Source organism: Cibotium barometz, chromosome 35 (genome assembly GCF_041138505.1).
Source record: "Cibotium barometz isolate CiBa-2024 chromosome 35, ASM4113850v1, whole genome shotgun sequence".
In the NCBI taxonomy this organism is placed as follows: Eukaryota; Viridiplantae; Streptophyta; class Polypodiopsida; order Cyatheales; family Cibotiaceae; genus Cibotium; species Cibotium barometz.
This window is the reverse complement of record NC_141080.1, coordinates 49,126,790-49,139,888: the sequence shown is the minus strand read 5'-3', so window position 1 is coordinate 49,139,888 and position 13,099 is coordinate 49,126,790.

Genomic DNA, 13,099 nt, shown 5'->3' with positions numbered 1-13,099 from the left:
CACTGTGGAGCAGCAAAATTTTGCTATTAACAATACTGCCCAATAACGATATTTCGTTGTGTGGAGCAGCGAACGGAGTCCCTAACATCCCGAAAAAAATGCACTGTTAAAAAATGCTGTTGTGTCCTTGATGTGTTGTAGTGCATATGTAACCCTGCTTACAATTGCTGACCTTGCTATGCGGCGAGACACTCTCCATTGACTCTCCGCCGTCAGCTATTGCAACTTTATCAGATAGGTCTCCACACGACCTCATTCACAAGATGGTCAAAATGCTTCCCCAGCATTTTTGACATAAAACAGTCATTTAAAAACAGGTCATAAATATAGTTTCTATAATGAACTCTCATCTTTCCATATTGTTCCACATCAATCCTCATTTATTTCATATGTATTCCTATTCTCATATTTATTCCACATTTGATATCGTGATTGTGGGAGTCTTGGTGGAGTTTTCTTTAGGGTTGATGTGGAAGGTTTTGGGCCTTGACTTTGGCTGGTGCTGAGGCTGTGGGTCTGAGACTCATGGGCATTGTTGATGATGATGAGGTTAGAGTCTCTTGTGGAGTCGCTGTCTCGATGACGAGGCCTTTGAGCATGTGGTTGTCTCCTTCATTTGAGGAGGTTTGTCGATGAAAATGCATAGGCTCTCGGGTCTTTCCTTTGAGTTTCCTATTAGAGATAGATGGTTGGTGGGCTCTGGGAACTTCTTCAAGAATAGTTGCTAATTGCGAGGTTTTCGGATCAAACTTCGTAGGTGAGGATGGGGTTGAAGGAGTAGAGGCTTTATTGGAGTTGGTTGTTGACGCATATGGTAGGTCATTGTGTAGAGGGGCTTTTGTTGGAAGAGGCTAGTTATATCCTTTTGCATTCAGCATCATAGATATCCATTAAAGTTGAATCCTCTTCCTGGTAGTATGGTATTGTCAACTTTTTATCATTGACCATCATGATGACTCTATCACGTAGCAAAGCACAGTGGTGCTTGGGTAGTAATAGTCCATTTATGTCCCAAGATTAAATCTGCTTCTAACACATTCTCAACCACAAAAACTTACAAGTGAGGGGGTTAGTTTCAATATACATTGTATGTTCAAAGTACCCCAGACATGGCATGTTTAAGTCTTGTGTAAAGGTAATCCTTTCAGGGTGTGCTGTTGTGAGTGTTGGTTGACCTAACAAATCCCATAGCTTGAGGTAATCCTTTCAGGGTGTGTTGTTGTGAGTGTTGGTTGACCTAACAAATCCCATAGCTTGAGGGTCATAAGATTGTGTTTTCGTGTTGGATAAAGCTGTGCTTGAGCTGTGGTGATTTTATTTGCAATTTCCAATTCAACCAGAATCCTAGGGATCTCTTCAGTAAGATATGTTGGAAGTTCCATCTCCTGTAAGGTTTCTTCCTCCTATTAATAGCAATTGTACATTACATGCAGGATTGTTCAAGGTAACTGTTTGCATGGATTCATCTAGTGAATCAAACGATTTACTTATCCAAGGTCTAGCAAAGATGACATCTTACTCAAGGGAATCTAGGGTAACATGAAATGTAAATTCCATATCACCATTGATTGTTTGAGTAGTGTATCTAAAGTAACTTGGAACTTTAATGTTTTGTTCATTGGTTTCTTTTACAAGACTATTGCTTGTCGGGATAAGTTTAGGTTGTCCCAATGACACCCAAGTGTCTATTGTCATGATGTTATGACTTGCTCGAGGGCTAATCAATGCGCGTTTACACTGAACATCATTGCTTGTAGGAAAATCCAACCATACCATGATAGAATCTTCCAAAGGAACCATGGGTGTTTTGGTTATTGTTTTAGCTTCAGATCCTATGTCTATTTCATATTCTCATTTACTTTCATCCTCTGTTTGGGTCTTAGCTTTTTCAAGAGCACCCAATACGTACAATGGCACACTTGGCCCTCTGACAATTCTTAATGAGGGCTGTTTGGAAACTTGTGAATCCTGACATTCCTGTTTTATGTAGTTCGTTATGTCCTTGTATAACTCAGGGTTGAGCCATTAAAGGTGCAAGTGTTGATGTGATGTTGGCTTTATCATGAGAGAAGAGCATTCCTCTGAATGAGGTTTTGAGAGACTATTTTAATCTTATAAGGGAATTATCGAATTCCTCACGTACATTCTCAAGCCTATACTTTGTATAGTCTGTTTCAAACGACTCTTCTGTAGAGAGTATGTCTTCCTCTTGAAAGGGAAAGTGGTACTTCTCTAGGCTTCGTATCTTGGTTTCTATTTTAGGTTTGGCATTATAAGGTTCAATCACAATCAGTGACCCTGTAAGACGTTCAACCAAGCTAAGCATGCTCTCCTAAGCTTGCTTTTTGTGTTCCGTATACGTCATTATTATCCATTTGGGGTGGTTAGGTGGACTCTAGTTTCTTGATTGGTCTATGTGGTGCACTGAGCAAAGAGTAAGAACTTGTTTCATCCTCACTTAGGTATGTACTAGAACTTGTTTCATTTTTTGACTTTCTTTGGTTTGTCAGTTTTTCATTATGGTTACCCATGCAATGAGATCGAATTTTCTTTTGAGTTTTTGTATCCTGTGTCGTACATATGGGTGTTGAGGTTTGTGTGGTGGTCTTTGAGAGGTGGAAGCTTTTGCATCCTATATAGCTTTTGGCTCTTTTGTGTTTATGTCCCTTTTTGGGTTTATGTCCTCTACAGGCTCCTTTTCTTTGTCTTTTAACTCGACCTTGGTTTCCACAGTTTTTTGTCCTTTGTTTTTCTTGGTTTTAGAAGGTTTTGTTTTAAAACATGTTCTTCTATCCATGTTGAGGTATTATCTTTTACGTTTTTTTGACTGTTTCTTGTTCCTTGGCTTGTAAGCGTGTAAGCACATTCAAGGGTACCGTGGACAATTACCTATTTTGTACACTTAAGATGTTAAGAGTTGTATTTTGTGAGACAAGTTGCATTGAAGCAACTTGTCTTGGTGGTGGGCAATCTTGGAACATGTGATCAATGCAACATCATTCACACATTGGTTGCAAGGTGTAAGTGACTATGGGCATGGAAGTATTCCAAACTGTGCAGTTTGCCACCTTGTGAGATCCATGACAATAGAAACACTGATAATTGCTTCCTGAGCAATTTCTACTCTTTGGACTATTTATGTTTGGTGCACGAGAAGTGGAGGTTTTGAGTCCATTTTGGATGAAGCGGGACACTTTTTACTATCATGGCAAAGGTTTTACAATATATGCAGTATAGAAGAACAGGTGCCTTGTATGCACAATGAGGATTGGGATGGTCGTATTGAGATTGCATTTAACACAAGGCATTTCGCTCCTCACTTTTATTTAATACCTGCGTGCGTCGAAATAACCGTCGAAAAAAGTGTTGAAAGTTTCCTCCATCTGTCAAAATAGGAGTCGCAATGTCAGTCAAAATCGGTGTCAAAATGTCAATCGGAATCAAAGTCAAAATAACCATCGAAAAGTACGTCAAAATAAGTGTGGAAAACATAATTATTTTGACCCTTATTTCGATGCATATATCGGCGCTTATTTCAACGTTTCCATTTTGATGCTTTTTTGACGCGTATTTCGACGTTTTAGGATTTTAAGCTTAGTTCTAATTTCTAAAGCGTCGAAAAAATCATGGATAATGGCCCCGCCTCTTGTAATAGATTGTCTCTATGTGGTTGAGGATTGTGCGAAGGTAATTATCTATTAGGGGTCCGACAAGATAGCCTCTTTTCTGATGCACCTACTTGGCTTTCCCCACAGTTCCACCAATTGAAATATATTGTCTAGGGTGTTGTGTAGAACACTTTCCAAAGGATTGTTTTGCTGAAACCACATGAGGAAACTACCTCTCAACCAAAGGTCTCACTCAACTTTGTAGAGGCAGTTCCATCGCCACCTTCATCAACAGAGAATGAGGATGTCGTGCCACTTAGAGTCATGACTAGATCACAGACACGAAATGCCGAAATGCAGACTGATAAGACACCTCGAACTAGGGATGCAAAGGCAAATCTAGTGGACAAGACTCTACATTCCAATAAAAAAAGGACCATTAGGAGGAAAAAGAACCACAACAAGCAAACTAAGAGTGCATCTAGTAGTTCTCAAGAAGTCTCTACACAAAACATGAACGATCAAGCTTTTACATCGATCCCAAGAAGTGCATGAGGAGCATCAACCTCAACCTGGGCCTAGTGCTAAACAAGGTGAGGCTACCACAACCGAGGATAGTTCAGGGGGTTCTGTTTTTTATGGATAAGGTGAACGAGACTCTAGATGCCATCATTGATGCTCATGGAAGTTGCATTGTAGCTTTATCTGAGCTACCCAAGAAGCTTCAAGAATACCCAAACCCTCGTGATGAGGAGAAGATCAATCTAGCTGTACATCAGCAACTCATTAGGGAAGCTCAATCAATACTTCAGGGCCCACATCCACCTATCCTTGGGGGCCCAACCTCTCTTAAGCCAACATTAGAAACCATACCAGAAGTGTCATCAAGTTGGGAAATGAAAAGTGAGCTGATCTCACAAGCTCATAGCGAGAAGTCTGCACCAATTGACACCCCATTGAAAAAAGGCATTCTGCCACCACCTAGTCTTGCCTTCCCATGCAATGATGAAGTTATTGATGCTAACGAGGACATGGAAAATGAGATGTGGGCATCAGTTCATGAGAAAGTTAATGAGAATATGTACTCTATTATCTCACCATTCTCTGAAGTGGATTTTATCGGGGGCACAGAAAACAACTTAAGACGCCCAAGAATCTAGGAGGAAGTTCAAACAATTGTTTCTCCTAGAAGTAAGCATACAATGAAAACCTTACCATCTTATTTAGGAGAATATGAGAACTTTTCTCAAACCTTGAGGATACCCTCCATGCATAGAAGGTTGACAAAGGAGATGGATATGGGTATCGTGCAAGCTATTTTGTCAGCACCAGTAGCTTGTACCATACCTTTGCTTGATTTGATAAAGCTTCGACCAGAGTTGTGGAATGATATTGCCACATGTTTGTCAGAGTAGGTATTGCTACAAAAGGGTCACCATTAATGTACTATACACCTTGAGACAAAGCATGTTATGCCAGTTCCTATCAACAAAGTAGGAAAATTTTGTGAGGATGATCAGGGAAATGCTACCCTCCCATTAGAAGTGCGAAAAGTAGCTTCAACTGCAATACTTGATAGTGGTGCATGAGTGGGCATTGTGATAATGTCCATTTGGAAAAAGTGGGGCAAACCAACTATTAGGAGTACTAGGATGCACTTGTTGTAGCTAGTAGATGGAAGCTTAGAACATCCCATTGGGCTGCTAGAGAACATATTGGTCACCACATGTGGGATTGAATATGAGCACACATTTGCAGTAGTGGATTTTGGAAAGCATCCAAACTATGAAGTGATATTGGATAGACCATTCATACGACAAATTCAAATGATTCAGGACTAGGGATACAATTATTTGTACCTCCAACATGATTCTGTCATCACAAGGGTCAACCTAAAGAATCACTCATATCGTGATGTAATGCGGTCTCCAATAGATGAGTTTGATTCTGCTTCATCTGAGGGCTCAAGAGTTACATTGTCAGATGGGTGAGAAGATCTATGGATGTGTGGAGCCTCATGTAAGGAGTTCAACACTGAGAGACTTAAGGGTAATCGAAGTGTATCAAATGAGGCATACATTCCACAACCCTTCCTTGAGCACTTAATTGATCCCCTAGAATGGAGTCATGTCCTTGCAACATTATCGACATGTGCTTTACCTAAGCCAATTCAATTTTGTGACTCAGATGGATATGACATTATTCCTATACGAATGGTACAACCACGTGACCTTCTAGATGATTTGTACTATGGGGATGCATCCACAACAGCACTGCATGTAGAGGAAGTCTCAGTGGAGGATTTAACACTCGAATCTGCTAATGATGCTGATAAGGAAGATGGATGGGACTCTGATTTTGATGATGATGTGATAATCCCCGAGGAAGAGTTAGGAAAGGCACGCCTACTCTTGAGAGGAAGGGAGGTTCAAATAGAGATCCCTCGGAGCCAACCCAAACGTAAATGCTGTAAGAGCCATAAGAGAATCTGTAAACAAGATGAGAGGGAACGACGTGAGAGAATACAAAAAGAAAACGAGGAGTTTAAGAATGAACACTCTCGACCACCACCTCACTTCTCAAGAAAGACTGGATATCTATATTATGTCCAAGCACAAGATAGTATCAAAGACCAAGTAAAATGATCAGATGGATTCCAACCAGGAGAAAAGCTAAAAACTGTTAGCAAAAATCACAAAAAAACAAAGAGACCAAAACAAAAACTCGTCTCAAACCAATTCAAAAGAGAGTGTCAAAAGTGCAAGGATAACGGTTGAACAAAAAACTCTGATGCAAGATTGCAAAAGAGAGCTCAAAATTGCATGGTCTTCAATTAGTGAGATGACTCAAGTGGACAAGAACAAGGTCTCAATGTTCCCCCCAACTTCACACAGTACACTCTTCAAGATAGGAAGATTGTTCTTCAACAGCCCATACGACAAAAGCCAGGCATGCCAGGGGTTTCATATGATGGTCCAGAAGATGCAAAAAAGATTGATATCGCTAAGCCAGGAGAAGAACCTCGCTATGTGTGGATTGCCACAGACTTGTCCTTAGATGAGGAGAAGTTATTAATTCAAACAATAAAGGAGTATCGCGATGTTTTTTCTTGGAGTTATAAATACCTCAAAGGAGTTGATCCAAGCATATGTCAGCATACAATTCCATTGTGAGAGGATGCAAAGCCTTCCAAGCCACGTCCTTATACTTACAATGAGAATTTTGCATGAAAGATAAAAGAAGAAATAGACAAGCTCTTAGAGGCAAAATTTATCTATGAGATTGAACACATGGAATGGGTCTCCCTATTGTAGTGGTGCCCAAGAAAAATGGAAAACCTCGAGTATGTGTAAACCTCAAGAAGGTAAATGCAGCTACTGTACGTGATCATTACCCACTTCCAATCACGGATCATGTTTTGGAACGTAATGCAGGGAAAAAGGCATATAGTTTCTTGGATGGATTCTCCGGTTACAATCAAGTGTCAATTGATCCAAAGGATCAACACAAGACAGCCTTTGCTACTGAAGATGGCATCTTTGCCTATCGTGTTATGCCATTTGGTCTAACAAATGCACCAGCAACCTTCCAGCGGTTAATGAGTCATGTATTCAAGGAGTACCTTAGGCTATTTCTTGAGATCTTCATGGATGATTTATGTGTTCACTCACAAGAGCATGATGATCATATAGAACACCTCGGACTTGTGTTTCAAAAATGTCAAGTTTATCGTATATGCTTGAATCCTGACAAGTGCAAATTCATGGTAAGACAAGGAAAAATTTTGGGCCATATTGTTTCTCGCAATGGGATTTCAACAGATATGGATAAAATTGATGTCATTGTCTCATTACCTCGGCCTATCAACACTAAAGGGGTACAAATATTCATGAGACATTGTGGCTATTATCGTCGATTCATCTACATGTACGCTATCCTTGCCAGACCATTGTATGCTCTTCTTGTAAAGTTTAATTGGATTGACGAGTGTGAGGAATACTTTGAAAAGTTGAAGCAAGCATTAGTGTCTGCACCCATCTTACGGGCACCAGATTGGAACCAAATCTTTCATGTCCATATTGATGCTTCAAACTTTGTAATTGGATGTATTTTAGCTCAATCGGGAGAACATAATAAGGATTTCCCAATCTCATATGCTAGTGGACAGTTGAACAATGCTGAGAAGAATTATACCACAACAGAAAGAGAAGGTTTGTCCATGATATATGCAGTGAAAAAGTTTCACCTTTTGGCAAACAAATTTATATTTTTTGTGGACCATCAAGCACTGCTATATTTGGTAAATAAGCCTTGTGCAACTGGAAGAATTGTGAGGTGGTTTGTCATCCTTCTTTAGTTTGATTTTAGGGCAGATCATTTGTCTCGAATCACCTCTGGAGAAGCTCCTGTGGGTGTGGATGATGATATGTTAGATTCAACACTTTTTCTTGAGAGACAGCTCCTGAACCCATCTTAGAAATTTTGACAAGTGGGCAGATACAACTAGTGAGTCCTAATGTGGACCTATGGTAACCATTCAAGTTAATCTCAGGGAGATTATATCGTCAGGGTAATGATGGAGTGTTGCGGCTTGTACCTAACCCTGACCAATATGAGGAGATCTTGGAATGGGCACATGAGGGTATTGGTGGAATCCATGCATCAGCTACTACTTGTGTGCAATGTATAACTCAGGATGGGCAATGGTGGCCTACCATGCATGCGGATGCTGAAACATTTGTTTGTAACTGTGCTTCATGTCATATTCAACAACCAATTCATAATGTCATATTATTCCAAATTTCAACTATACCAAGTTGGAGTAAGTATATTGTGGACTATCTTCAGCATGGTCATACTGATCGAACAATTTCTAAACATCAAAAGCATGCTATTGAAGCTGAAGGAGCCAAATATATGCTGATAGAGGGCCAACTCTACGAGAGGGGCAAGGTTGGCAACTTGCGCATGTGTGTATGTGAAGCTGACTACTTGAAAATCTTGACTCATGCACATGCAGGTGTTGGGGGTGGACACTTTTTGGGCAATACCACAGCTAAGTTGATTAGGTGGTCTGGGCTTTGGTGGCCAACCTTACAAATGGATGCCAAAGAATATGTGAAATGTGACGATTGTCAAAGGACCAAACCTCCTATCACAAAGGAAAATATGCAATTGCGGCCTATGTTAAGCACACGTGCGTTTGCCAAATGGGGTATTGATTTTGTCGGTCCCATTAAACCTCTAGCTCATCACACGCATGCCGAATATATTATAGTCGCAACTGACTATTTGACCAAATGGGTAGAGGCAAAGGCTACAGTAAAACATGATGCCAGAACCACAGCCAAGTTCTTGTATGAGTACGTGTTTACACGCGTGTTTACATGCTATGGCTTACCTTTTGAAATCGTTAGTGATCAAGATGTGCACTTTGTGAATGAAGTCATAGAGTTTTTACTTCAAGAATTTATGGTAATTCACAATCGTTCTACACCCTATTATCCACCACAGACCAATGGTCAAGCTGAGAGTACTAACAAGATTCTCTGCACAGTACTCACAAAGATTGTTAAGGGACATAGGACTGATTGGGAGCAAAAGTTGCACTCAGTTCTTTGGGCATATAGAACAACCTATAAAATATGGGCAATCGGATGAGTAGTGTCATCCCCTGTTTCAACAAAACTTGGTTTTTCAAGACTCTTCATTTCCTTGAAACACTTACCCTGACTTATCATGTGGTTCAAAGTACTTGAATCAACATACCATACATCATCCTTACATTGTGCTATATCATTCTACATGGCATTAACTACATGTTGCATAACAAATAACCTCTCATTATCCCCATTATTTCCGCTAGAGAATGCATAGTTATTTTTCTACACTTTTCCATTTCGCATGGCACTAAGTTTCTTATAGCAATCTACTTGCACATGTCTAGGCTTACCACATTAAAAATAGCGTAGTGTATCATTATGCTACCTTTGCTAATTTCCACGACACATTGACTCCCCCTGCCTCTAAACTAGCCTCTTCCACATGTGTGTTGTTGTTGCAAATCCTGGGACTGTTGCTATTGTAGACCATAATTCTGATTACCTGTTCGGCCACCACCTTGGCCACCTCCACGTCCACGACCTCTACCTTGTCCTCTACCTGCACTTGTGTAGAAGGCATGCTGCTCTGAACTGTTTTTGTTTTGTGAAGATTATTGATCTTCACCCAAATTCTTCTCTTCAATGATCAGCATTGACACCAAATCTGTGAAGTTAGGAATGTTCTTGTAAGTCTAATAGACGTCTTGAACGCCTTGTATTTTGGCCCGAGACCACATAGACACACCTCCACCTTATCATTTTATCATCAACAGAAACACTAGTTGATGCAAGGGATTCCACAAGGCCCTTGATCTTTAAGGCACAATCACTAACAGACATATTTTTCTTCTCCACAATATGAAGCTCATTCTTCAATTGAATCTTTTCTGCCTTGGTGTTAGTTTTATACAGCTTCACCAAGATGTCCCATGCCTCCTTAGGGGACTTGGCATCCTATATATTCCCAATCATAGTGTTATGTATGCGGATCGAAAGCTAATACATGACTTTCCTTGCTCCTTGATTCCAATCCTTGAATTCTTTTACATTTGTAGCAGTTGGATTAATCTCCGATATCTCTCATGTTCACCTTCAATGTAGCCCCTATATCCTTTTCCCATCAGGAAATTCATCAATCTAAACCTCCAAGCATGGAATTTGTTCTTGTCAAGCTTCTCTGCAACAATTTGGTTTATTCCATCATTCGACATCTTGTCTACAACACAAATTTACTAAAAACAGAACTCTTGTTTGATTTGCATAAACTGATGTATTCTCAACGGTACTATACTGCACCCAAACTGTCAATTTACGTTCATACACCCAATGGCAACTTTAACACCTCTTTGTAGTACACACAGTGTCTGCACAACCAATTGCCCTTCCTGCAGTTCCAAAAATAGAGTTTTGCAGAGAATCGAAACTTACGCATGAATGCTTGTGCGAACTGAAAAACGGAGGTTTTGTCGTGCTCGAAATGCATTTTTGGCCCAAAAAATGTTGTCCAACAACAAGCAACAGATAGTATAGTTTTCCTATGGCTCTACTCCAACAAAGAAAGATCCTCAATCAAACTTCGTTTGCCGGTGTCTCCTGAAGAGCTCCTCTCACAAGGGTATGGTAGACAACACATAGGGGAAAGAGTAGATGAACTTCTTAGCCTTGTAGTGCTTCTTGTGCTTCTCTTGTTTGTCGCGTAGCCCTTAGCATGAACTAGGCTCTGATACCATGAAAAGATGTAGGGGAGAAGGGAGCTTGAGCCCTTGCACACACACACACACACTCACACAAACCTTAGAATAGAACACACCAGGTGAGAGGCTCAAAATTCTTCTTCTTCTTGACACAACAAAAGAGGTCTACAAAGAAGATAAAGTGACTAACACACATAATAGAGTATATACAAGTGGTCCATAATGTGAACATGCCAAGTGGAGTGGGTAGGTGTAGACTAGTCGGTGTAGTCTAGCTACAGAATCTCTAATGGCGAAGATTGTAGAGCGGTTCTCTCTACCATGTAATATAGTGCTCATAGAGTACTACCGATCAACAAATGTGTTGAGAAACACAATGTCAATCCGAAGACTCGACCCAATTAGTGCATGAAGGCTTATCCCTTGCGGGAGAGCTCACATACACAAACCACCACTTGACGATTCAACCATTCAATCAATCTCTCAATCCCTTAAACCCACTACACTAATCAAGAGAACAAGCAATGCATGGCAATCTCTTAATCCCATTCAAACATTGATTAAATCTTAGCTTTCCCTAATGCCAGCAAACCCATAAGCGTGCATCTACTAATCCACAAGCTTAAGCAAGCATAGAATGTAGCATTCACAAACCCACAAGCTCATAGAGAGAGTCTATCCCATGAATAACTCATTGCCAATGAAGTGGGCAAGAGCTTGTATCAATGGAGATTACACACACACACACTACAAGCATGCAGCATACACAAGAGAAATAAAGAAGCATTCAACTAATCATAGATTAATCTACTTCAATGATGCTAAAACAGATTAAGAGAATGAAGTGGAGCTATACTCATTGGAGCTTGATGCTCATTAGAGTACAATAGAGAGAGAGTTAGAGAGTTACCATAGCTTAAGAGCTCAAGAGCTTCACTCAATAGCTTATGAGAATGGCCAAAAAACGTACTCTTTCTTTAGCTAACATCTCTTTTATAGAGATGTCACTAACCCTAACCCTAGGCCTCTTTCACACATGGGCGGACAACCCCATAAGTGAACCTTGCTTAATACACTTAGAACTCTCATTTAGAACCCACATTGGCCTTAAACGATTTACATTGCACTTCGGCACAAAAATAGAAAAATTATGTGCGTCTTTATGCTCCCATGGCTATAATCTCGCTCTCTCGAAATAATTGCTTCCGGCCTCCTTCCATAATCCGTGTTCCCGTGAGTTAACATTCCCCCCTTCCTAAATTGCGCACGTCCTCGGGCGCTGTCGTGCCATGGCACGTCTATGGTGTGAAACCATGCATGTGAGGCCATTAAATGCAAATCCAGATGCATGGGATTATGTGCCATGACTTGAGTCATTTTGTGATTCCATGTACATATGTTCATATTATAAATGACGTTCAATAAGATGAGCTGAGGCTGAGCCAGGTCTCGAAGCCTCTGACAGTGTGGTGTGAATTGTGGAGATTTTTATGTTTATGGTGAATCTTGGAGGTAGCAGAATGCCCAAAAATCTGTGGTTTGAGATGAGCATACTGTGAGTGTGGAGTACTGCTAAAAGGCATGCTGGATCCATGCGCATGCTAGCAACAAGCAAATCAAAATGTACCGAGTTTGAAGGAAGATACAAGAACTTCTAGCTTTCACAATGCCTGTATGAAGTGGATGAAGCCATTTCACTTCATAAAGAAGCTGCAAGTGCTCTTGGATCTCAAACAGAAAGCTCTGAGCTTGACGTCTTGGCAAATTGTGTGCCAAATAAGGGAGAAACTCTAGCTTAGTGGCTGGGACAAAGGAGTCTATAATAGTTACACCACTCATGGAATATGTGTGTAAAAAGAGGGCTTCAAAGTTTCAGAGAGTGCTTGCAACTGGAAAGCTGAATACTCGTGTCGCAGAGGGATCTTGTCTCCGGCATCCTCAAGCTTGTCATCGAAATGTTGGACGGATAGTTTGAGGGCAAACACTATGCATGCTCCCATTTCAGCTGTAGCTAAACCAAATGAGAAATTGGCTCATGGTACTTGTCATGAAGATAACCAGCAGAATTTCTCATTGGATACAAGAAAGGGATTACTCGAAACAAGAGACAAGAAGCTCATGCAGGAGCCATGTTTTGGTGAATACCTAGATTTTCTTGAGGTATTAGCCAAACCCATTGAGTTTCTACCGAGTG